Below are 10915 nucleotides of genomic sequence, written 5' to 3'. Positions count from 1 at the left end.
AAGAGACCAATTGACAACCTTCAAGACCACACAGGGCCAGCCCTACCATTGGAGAGAGTGAAACTGCCACCTCAGGCAGCATAAACTGGGGCGGAAGAGGAAGTGAAGCAGCACTGGAGATCAAAGCTGTGCAAGAGCTGTGCAAGCTATTTCTCCTGCCCTGATCCTGCTAAGTTAGCCTGCTTCCCACAGACACAGTGAAGGAGGCTCTCCATTTGGCAGCATCCAAGTAAGAGCTGCTTGACAGTGGAATGGTCTCGGGAGGTGGTGGACTCTCCTTCCTTGGAGGTCCTTTTTAAGCAGAGGTTGGGTGGCCAACTGTCGTGGATGCTTTAGCTGAGATTTCTACCTTGCAGTGGGGGTTGAACTAATAATAACAACAATAATAAATTTTATTTATACCCCACCCTCCCCAGCCACAGCCAGGCTCAGGGTGGCTAACAGCAGTAAAATTACAGTAAAAACATAATAGGGGGGGGAACCAATTTAAAATATAGGTTAAAATGCAATTTAAAATGCAGCCTCATTTTAAAAGTAGCCCACAGAGCAAAACCATAAGAGGAGGGAAACATAAGGGTCAGACTGAGTCTAAACCAAAGGCCTTGCGGAAAGATGTCAAGTCCCGCAGGGCCCTAGTCTCTTGTGACAGAGCGTTCCACCAAGTCGCGGCCATTACTGAAAAGGCCCTGGCCCTAGTTGAGACCAATTGAACCAACTTGCAACTTGGAACCTCCAAAATGTTGTCATTTATGGACCTTAAGGTCCTCTGTGGGGCATACCAGGAGAGGTGGTCCTGTAGGTACGTGGGTCCTAGATGACCCTTCTGTAAGATTCTTCTGCCAGTCTGGTCAGGTTTCTGTACCTGGAAGAGGGAGGGCCTCTTATCCACCGCAGGTAGCAAAGTGCCACCTTCACTGTCACAACTATATCAATACTGCCCCGGAATATAGAGCTTAATTTGTCACCACTCGTTAAACAGATTACAGGGCTCAGAGGTAGCTCATCCGCCACAGACAACCATCTCTACCACTTTGTCTTCTCCTCAGCTCTTACTACACAGGAAAACATTTCCACCTAGAGCCCTTTCACAGAATATCTAGAAACAAAATATTTGCAGAGAGCTATTGCCATTGTACCTAAAGAGCCAATCACAGGGAATGGCAATACCCTTTATTTAGCCACACCTTTTACATTCAGTAATTCAGTTTGCGAACAGAAATTTCAGAGATGTGATGCAGTCACATTTAATTTGTGTATTATAGGTAACACTGTAGGTTAGATGTTTCCTTTTTTTGGGGGGGGGAGAGGGAAATGTGAAGGCATTTTAAACAGAACGTTATATTTAGTAGCCAGGTCACAATACTGGAAAATGAACACACATTCCCTACATTCTCTGTTGCAGCAAGAAACCTTTTCATGGATGTGCTCCCTGGAATGGGAGTTGCCTCTAGCAGAGCGGTGGCATTTTGATAGCGAAGACAAGTGACACAGAATAAGCTTTATAGATGGTCTGCTCTTGGAGGCTGTGTGCACATTTATCTGGGAGTAAGCATAATTGAACACAGTGGGATTTGCTTCTGGGTTAGCATGCACAGCACTGGGCTATAGATTTACTCTGTCCTGCAATCTAAATGTTGCATACTTCTTTCATCATGTAACTTCCCATGTGCTTGCAGACTACTGCCCAATTCCCATTGATGTGAGATTGTGCACTACACAGCACATGACTCACAAGTGCTTTGAGGTATATTTCATGCAGCCGTTCTCTCCAGCCCCTAAAAAATCCACACAAGACCACAAGAATAATCTTTATTCATTCTTCTTTTTGCAGGTCATGCTTTCTTTCTCTAAAGTACACCCCCCAGGTGATTAATTTCACACTTAAGGCATTCTCACTGTGTTTTGAGCTAATATGAAGGCAGCTCTTTTCAACATCAAAACCGTATATTTTAACATGCCTCTCATTTCTTGGCAAACCACTCAAGTTTTCAGCTATATTTGGGAGGAACTTAGTCAGCAAGGCTTCATAATTTCTCGGTTTTTTTTAAAAAAAATGTTACTTCAAAATGACAACGGTTCAAACAGCTCCAAAATAAAGAACAGGAAAGCTGAATAGACAAATGCTGTTAGTAAGCCTTTGATCTGAAGGCTGAAACCAGCATTAAAACCATATTGAAAACACAATTATTACAAAGGACATGAAACAATATCTCACAAGTACTGAAGAAATTTCAAACTTTTCCATAATGGGTAACTGGCTCACAAAAACCAGTGGCTATAGATTTTTGTCATCACAAGCAACATCAATGTGAACACTTCTGTATTTGCTAGACACCTCCTATTACTGCATATTGCAAAGATATGCTTCGTGACATGAACTTGGCAGCAATTAAAACCTTCGCTTTAGAAACAAGACAGTTTCTATATAGCATGTCAGCCCCTCTCACGTATGAGACAAATAATGATCTTTCAAAATAATGCAGTGAGCATCACAGCCTTTACATGCAATGGATCTTCCTGGCACCGAAGATACTGGGAAGGCTTACACCACCTGCAAATAGTAATTCCGCCCATCAATGCTACATTAATGGTTTCCTCCTCCTTTTAAGCTCCTATCAGCACCTTACACCCACCTCGCAACCTGCAACCTAAGCATTTCTATTCAAACTGTAAAGCAAATATCTGGCATGGATGGAGAGAGAGTGAAGAACCATTAATATTTTTTTCTAGCACACACAAATAAACAGGAATGGGTTTTCTTTCTCCCAACTCAAATCACCTGCTAAACACACATACCCTGACCACAATATGATAGGGGACAGCTGAAAGCAGAACACTGTGTCCCTTGTGAGCCTTATCAGTCAAACCATTTCAGCTGACGATGTCTCCCCTCGCAGCCGAGACATCAGAAACCAGAGCCACCTAGAGGAAGACAATTTTTCTTCTGTCTCTGCCTGGTGGTCATCCAAGAGGAGACTCCTGGCTTTTCCAGAGCCTTCACTATTTGTTAAGGTGCTGTGATTCTGTGGCATGGAGACACACCCCAAATCCCAAGCAAGGATAAATTAGTTAGTAATCTATAGTATAGTAGTATAGGGAAGCTTTTAAATGTTTTATTATGTTTTTATATATGTTGGAAGCTGTCTAGAGTGGCTTGGGGCAACCCAATCAGACGGGTGGGGTACAAATAATAACATTATTTGTTGTTGTTTGAGGGCTACATCTCCCTCCACATGGCACCTTTTCAGTACCAACTATGCCAGTTGTATCCTGAAGCCTTATGGCAGAGTGCCAGAAGAAACTCTGAAGGTAGTGACAACATGACAACGTCTTTTAGGTTGATGCAAGTTTTTGTTTCTTTCAGAATCTTCCCAACCCTCACCCTCACTCACCCATGGGTGCTCACTAGCTAGATGCAGCATACAACACACTGAATCCTGACCAAGCTCTCTCTCTCTTGAAGATCACACTCAGGAAAGAGAGAACTCCAGCTCTGATCAAAGTGGACTACAGGAGGAGCCAAGAATTGAATCATTTCTGAAAATGAATGGAGAAGACCATAGAGGAAGGGAAAGGTTTAGTGAGATGTTGCGTGAGAGAGGGTGTGAGTTATGTAAGGTTCAAAATAAAATAAAATACAAAAAAATAGTATTTGTGGGAGGGAGGTTGTTGGTTTGCCTGTGTTTTAAACTTTTGAATATTGCATTTTGTGTGTTTATGTGGTGAACTGCCCTGTGATCTCCGGGTGAAGGGTGGCATACAAATTTATTAAGACTCTGATGGTGGTGTGTGGAAATGATATGAAGGGGCTGGAATGAGCAGATCCGAGATCCCTGAATTCTGGTGCTTGTTAAATAGAAAATGTGGGAAACAAAAAAAACCACAGCCTACCCTGCCCTCGCAGGAGGAAAAGCCAAGAGTAAAGCAAACAAAGTAACAAATCAACAACAAAAACCCCCAAACCCATTCTCCTTCCATGCATGCTGGTTTTTCCTCTCTTTAACGCCACTGAAAAATGGGTCACCAAAAAAGCTCTTGCCTGTGGGAAAATCAAGAAACAGCAATGTAGTCAAGCGGGCTGAGGAAGGTTCAGAAATTTATTTCTGAAATATTAACGAGCCCTATGCCGAGAGAAACATCTAGGCTAGATTTTTTTCCCGCCCTCCCGCAGAGAGAAGAGGGGTGTGAGCAATTGGCAGCACGCAGAAGAGCATTTCCGGAAGGGATAAACTTAAGAGGCAAGGTAAAGTTTCAGGAGAGAGTGGGGTAGGAAAAGGAAAAGCAGAGACCCCACCCACCCCAAATCCCGCTCTCCCTCAGGTGCTGCTGTGACACCACCAACCCTATTCTCCAGGATGCTAAGTCTCTCTTTCGCTCGCTCTTTTCCCCACTCTTCAACCTTCTCCATCTCACGCTCCCGGGGAACCTCTAGTGGACGAAAACGGAGGCGCCCCTTCTGATGAACACGAGTCTCTTACCACCGGAGTTAAAATCCCTCAGCTTTGTAACTGAAAAGCTCGACTGGACGATCGGCAAATTCTATGCCTCTCCCTTCTCCCACAGAGAGGAGAACCCACACGCGTTGGGTTCCTTAGGACTAAGAAGACTAGGACGCTGACCCCCACCGCTCATCCTTGCGCGCCGCACATACGGATAGAGCCGGGGCGGGGGGGGAATATGACAAGCCTCCATAGCTGTGAGATTAAACATTGCAAAGTACAAATGGAGGGTTCCCCCCCACCCCATTCCCCCACCTTCCTATCCGCAATCTCCCATCCGATTTATGTGGACAATAACTTTCCCTCGGATTGGCGAGAGCGAGAGAGAAAGAGAGAGAACGCCGGCGCAGCTGCAAAGAGGAGAAAGATCGTTTGGTAACTAGATTGCACTTTCTACTGAGAAAGGGTGGAGTGGAATCTAGAACCTATATTTTTTGGGGGGGAGGGCATTAAGGATATAATGGGGAGAGCGCAAACGGAGAGATCCCCTTACCCGGATGCCGTCTGAATTCTCCTCGGCGTCCTTTAACACAACCAAGCTGGTCTCTCTCCACAACCACGCGCGCACACGCGCGATCCGTGCCGGGCTTCTAATTCCACGGTTTCTCTCGCCGATGGGAAGGAAGAAATAGGGCGAAAGCGGCGGCGCAATCCTCACTCACATTGCCACGCCACAGGCAACGACGGCGGCAAGAGGGTGGGCAGGGAAGCCTCGCCGCTTCTCCAAGTTGGCTTGCGTACACGTCTATCTATCTGTTGGCAGGTTTTCCACAATTAAGATCCCCGAGATGAAGGCGACCAAAAGAAAGGAACGTGGGGGGGGGGGAGGACGGGGGAGGTTCCCCAATCAGTTGTTGCTGCTGCCTCCTTTTTTTGCTCGTTAATTGGCAACCCTTTAAAAAGAAGAGGAAAGGCTTTTTACTCCGAATTGCCTTTTTTTTTCGGGGAGGGGGTCTCGTTTGTTTGTCTGTATGCAGGGACCGGATTCTCAAGTCCAGATTCTCAACGGCTCCAAGGAGATGGCTTCTTCCCCGCGAGGCTTTCGCAGCGCGCTCCGCTTGCAACGCGGCTGCCTTCCACGGTGGAAACTTTCAGGTGGAGAAGGAAACAGCGGCGGTAGTGGCAGCATCAAGCGAGCAAGCCCAGGTCTAGGTGAGGATGGGCGGGCGGGTGCTTGCGCGTGTGCAAAAAAGAAACACACACACACAACACACACACACACCGGTTCCTTCCAGGGCTCGAACACGGGCCGTTGAAGTCCCGCAGCGAGAGGGATGAGGGGTGGGGTGGGGACAGTGGGAAATGCAAAATAAAACAATGCACGCACCTCCCCCCAAAAACCCAACGACTCTCCAGCGCCCTAGAGCCGTGTAGCAAGCCAGCCAAGGTCCTTCGTGTCCCCTTTCTCACGACCAGCTGTTCCGACGCTGCGATCTTCGCAAACGGCTACAGCTGAGGCGAGCGGCTTAACTCTTTCCCTTCCGCGCTCCGCGCTGCTCCCAGGAAAGGAAGGAGTAGCTGCCGCGTCTGCCCTTGCAGTTGGGCTGGGAGCTCCAGGGAGTGCCGCATTTCTCCGAGTAAGCGCGCAAAGATCCCCCTTTCCCCCTCCCCCCGGCCGCGGTTCCTCCTCCTTCTCCCCAGCGTGACCTGATTAGCTACAGCAGGGAAAGAGGACGCAGACAGCGCCTTCCCAGCCAGCAGGAACGCGTCCGCCATGGATGCGCGCCGGCGTCTTGGTGGACGCTTTTGCGGAGACGCTCCTATTCGGAGGTTGGCGGGAGCAGGTGGGACGCTCAGCTGGCGGAGGGGAAAGGACCACCCAGGCGGTTTGGGAAAGGTGGCGTTTCCACTGGTCTGGGCAGCCTGATCCTATGCAGCAGCGCAGCAGATGATCTGGATGCCTGAAGTAGAGAAAGCTAAGGGCTCCTGCACTTTTTCTTCCCCGCAGGAGATGCGCTTTTCTCCTTGAGGCACTAGGAGAAGACGAATTCATGAATGGAACTGAAGCTCGTGCACCGTTTTATTTCTGAGCACAGGGGATTGCTAGAAACAGACGGATCCTTTTGCCCGATCCGATTTAATATCCGCGATTCCTTCAGAATAGCTCTACGTAGGATCGGCTGATAAAACGTTCGTGCTAGGTTCCTTTCCTACGCCCCTTTTCTTCCAAGAACCCACTGAATGCTCAGTAGGGTTGTATTCGCTTGTAGCGCCATGCCCGCCATCCTATGCGTATGCGCACAGAATTTGAAACTCTTTCCTGCTCCAAGCCTGGGAAGCAAATCACATTGGTCTAACTGAGATTTACTTCAAAGTAAGCATAGCCAGGATTGGGACCAGGGGTGCCAACTTGAATAAAATATTGGGGGGGGGGAGCATGTAAGCAACTATGGAACTGAAAGCATTTTAAGCATAACTAAAGGGAAGGCAGCAGAAAGATCAAGAAGAATATTGAGAGCTTTGAATAATAAAATTATTAATTATAGTTATAATTATTATATTATTTATACCCCGCCCATCTGGCTGGGCTTCCCCAGCCACTCTGGGCGGCTTCCAACAAAATATTAAAATAGAGTAATGCATCAAACATTAAAAAGCTTCCCTAAACAGGGCTGCCTTCACATGTCTTCTAAAAGTCTGTGCAGCAAGGAGGTCACTACGCTTTAGACTGCAATCTCTTGCACGCTTACCTGGGAGTTAACCCCACGCAACTTAATGGAATGCGATTCTGAGTTGAGTTGTATAGGATAACATTGAGAGACTAGGCATACCTATTTTAGAGCAAGTCCCTTTCAACCTGAGCCCTATGGAAGTCCAACTTTCAATGGGACTTGTTTCTGCAGCTTTTTGTGGATTGTTCCAGTGTGTGTGATCAAGTCAAAGGGAATCATGGAATTGTAGATTTGGAAGGGGACCCTGAGGATCATCTAGTCCAACCCTCTGCAAGGCAGGAATATGTGGCTGCACTTAAAAGCCCATGTTAAACACATGTCAAAACCCTGTGCATCTCAGAATTGATGGGTATGTATATATTTATGGAGCAAGCTTGTTTTCTCCTGCTCTGGAGGGTAGGACTCGAACCAATGGCTTCAAGTTACAATAAAGGAGGTTCCAACTAAATATATGAAAAAACCTCCTGATAGTAAGAGATGTTCAACAGTGGAATGGAGCCCCTCAGGAGGTTGTAGACTTTCCTTCCTTGGAGGTTTTTAAGCAGAGGTTGAGTGGCCATCTGTAATGGATGCTTTAGCTGAGATTCCTACAATGCATTGGGGTTGGACTAGACTTGGGTCCCTCCCTATTCCACAATTCTATAACTCTGTTATATATATAATCATGCATGCATCCATCCACACACACATACACATGCAGGAAAGCTTGATTTGCCACTATTGCACTGGAACAACTAGTTAGGCCACAAAGAAGCTGAATTCACACAGCAGTTGATTCTGTTTCACGGGTATTTCTCTAACGGTTAATTTCTGCTTTATATTTGAGCTTTCACATGACGTAAAAGTCACTTCCAGAGATAAAGTGCAACATTACACAAGTTTAATGCTCATTTCCGTGTTATTTGCAAGCTTTTTTTATTTCTGAAAGCAAAATAATGCAGAAACGAATCCTAGACTTGCACTGTACATTTCTGGAAGTGGCTTTCACACCACGTGAAAGCTCAGATATAATGCAGAAATTAACAGTTAGAAGATGTCAGGAAAATAGAATAAACTGCTGTGTGAATGCAGCCAGAGAAGGGAGTTGGTATATAGCACTCATTAACTCCTAATCACAGCCAGCGCTTACAACACAATCTAAGAATGGTCTCAATCCATCCTTGGGGCTCTCCGCTAGTGTTTTAATAACAGCTGCTTATATAACTCAAGAATTGGATTCCCCATCTCCTGGGTGTCACCCTCTGCTAACATCAGTAGCTAACTTTTTATTTAGTTCAACCAGCTTCCTGTGGTTTGGGTGGTGGTGTGGGGGAAAATTCAATTCAGTTTGCATTTAAAGGCAAATATACCCAATTTGCACTCTCCATGACAATATGCAAACAGCCACATCCTTCAAGATTTGCTCTTCTCTGGATTCTACAATGCAGTTCTCCAGTCAAGTAATGTTTACAAAGATGCACATCCTACAGTAAAATATACATTAAAATATGCACATACCAATGAAAATAGGATACATAACATTGGGGGAATTTACTTGGACAAAATGTGTCTATTGGGGCAAAAGTGCATACAAAAAAGCATATATACTAGGATAATTTTTTAAAGAATTTTTTAATTAACAGTTTTCAACATAAAATAACATAAGTTATTTTGACTGAAATTTGGAAAAAAATCCTCAAGTACCCCCAGAATGAGGCAGAAAAATGCATTTTTTTAAAAAAAGAAGTCTAGAGGACAGATTTTGGCGCAGAAATAGTTTTTATGGCAGGCAATAAGGTTTCCTCCTAGACCTGAACTAGGCACCCTGTGGCCCTCCAGATGTTGTTGAACTACAGCTCCCATCAACTGCAGCCAGCATGGCCATTGGCAAGGGATGATGGGAGATGTGGTTCAACAACATCTGGAGGGATCACAGGCTTCTTATTCCTGTCCTAGACTTAAAGTATGGGATGGACAAGTGCACTTCTAATCTGTAAATAAAGATCTGTAAATGAAATTCTGCTTCAAAAACTCTGCTTTGTTTACCTGCAAGATGCTCCGTGATCATAGGAATAAACTTAACTAGTTCCATGATATGCCTACATATTTCAGTCTCTTTTTCATTCCCTCTTCCTTCTGTAACATTTGCTACCCATTATATTTTATTTTCTTCGCTTCTTCGTCTTCTTTTACAACACTTTGTTGAGTTTTTTTAATGGTTCTTTCTTGAACAAAACTACAAGCATAGATCTGGTTTTTAAAAAAATCCATAGTTTTCCCATTATTGCAATAAAACAGTACAGCCCCTTATTTCCACCCCACTGTCTCCCTTACCTTCATGCTTTTTAATATTTATTTATTTATTTTGTTACAGCATTTTCATCTCTGATATCCAGTACTTAAGCATATTATAACAGCTCAGATTCAAAATGAAAATATATCCTGTTACTCTCCCAAAAAAATCCCTAAATTATGAACATGTTTAATATACATTGCTACAGGATTAATCTGATAAGGAGGAGTCTCACGTTTTAGTGGTTTAAAGGGTGCAGAAGGGTTGCTTAATGTTCCTTAAGACTTGGTGGCTAAGCTGCAAACCACAGCTATTTTTAGGTAAATTACAGTCAAATGGCCCTGAATCGAAATCAAGGGGACTTAATTAGTAAGGACTAATTTTCCCCATTGATTTCAGTGGTATTTAAGCAGGATATACTTGGTCTGGATCCAACTCTATACTTTGTATAGATAAATTGCAATAATAGGTTGGGTTTGACTGATGGCTCAATGGATTCTGGTGACAGCAACATGTATAGGCTGGAATAGTAGCGATTGTGCTACTGGAAGCATTTCTGAAAGTTTTTCACTGTAGCTGATCAAACGCTTGCATCTGCTTTTTAACCTTTTTTTTCAGCCAGATGATTGGCTACAGTGAAAACTTTCAAAACATCTCCAGCTGCAAATGTAGCTATTTGAGACCTCTGGGAATTATCTACTTAGCTTTTAAAGTAATCATTTCTCTGAAAGCACTGTGCTGTAACACCAATCCATATTTTGGGGAAAATCTAAAGAGATTTTTTTAAAATATATATATATATAATATAACAAATTGAGTTAAAATAACCCTCACAACTAGTTTCTTGGAAGTTGAAGGGGGTGGGAAGTTATGTTGCTTTCAGAAAACATTCTGGATTTTTTGGGTGTGCAGTGTGGAGGTGAACCACCATGGAATAGGAACTTCAGAGTGGAAGAACAAGAATACATCATGGGGAGGCAGGGAAAAGAAAGAAAGAAAGAAAGAAAGAAAGAAAGAAAGAAAGAAAGAAAGAAAGAAAGAAAGAAAGAAATCATCAGAAGACTTATTGGTCTGCGAAGATAGCAACATGCCAGTCTTTTGAGCTATGAAGGGAACCAAGCTACCTGAGTGATTATAACCAATGGAGACTGGTCTATTAGAGTGAAGGAGGCACTGCCCCACCAATCTCAGTTTGCCCTCAGCCAGCCCCCATTTGCTTGCCTTACTTACAACCAATCCAGGGGATGCCATTATCTGTCAGCTTCCTCTGCCTTAGTCTCTGTGTTACTGCTGTAAGACTCAGTAGGGAAAGGATGGAGACAAGAATGGACTTAATTGGCTCCACCTGCTATTGGCTGTCTGGCTCCACCTACTGTTGGTGCTGAAGGAGACTCTTGAGAGTCCAGTGGACTGCAAGAAGATCAATCCTATCCATTCTTAAGGAAAGCAGCCCTGAGTGCTCACTGGAAGGA

General features: G+C 44.5%; 1 protein-coding gene across 2 annotated transcripts in view; it reads right to left on the bottom strand.

Moving 5' to 3' along the window:
- Window positions 1–5454, bottom strand: part of LINGO2 (leucine rich repeat and Ig domain containing 2) — a 550263-nt gene extending 544809 nt beyond the window's left edge. For both annotated transcript variants that reach the window (XR_014520631.1, XM_083482263.1), the window contains exon 1: window positions 4993–5454. The gene's annotated coding sequence lies outside the window, so the exon portion shown is untranslated. The remainder of the gene's footprint in view (window positions 1–4992) is intronic.
- Between the last annotated feature and the right edge of the window lie 5461 nt (window positions 5455–10915).

Source organism: Podarcis liolepis, assembly GCF_965112155.1.
Source record: "Podarcis liolepis genome assembly, chromosome: 17".
NCBI lineage: Eukaryota > Metazoa > Chordata > Lepidosauria > Squamata > Lacertidae > Podarcis > Podarcis liolepis.
This window is presented reverse-complemented; position numbering and strand designations above follow the sequence as displayed.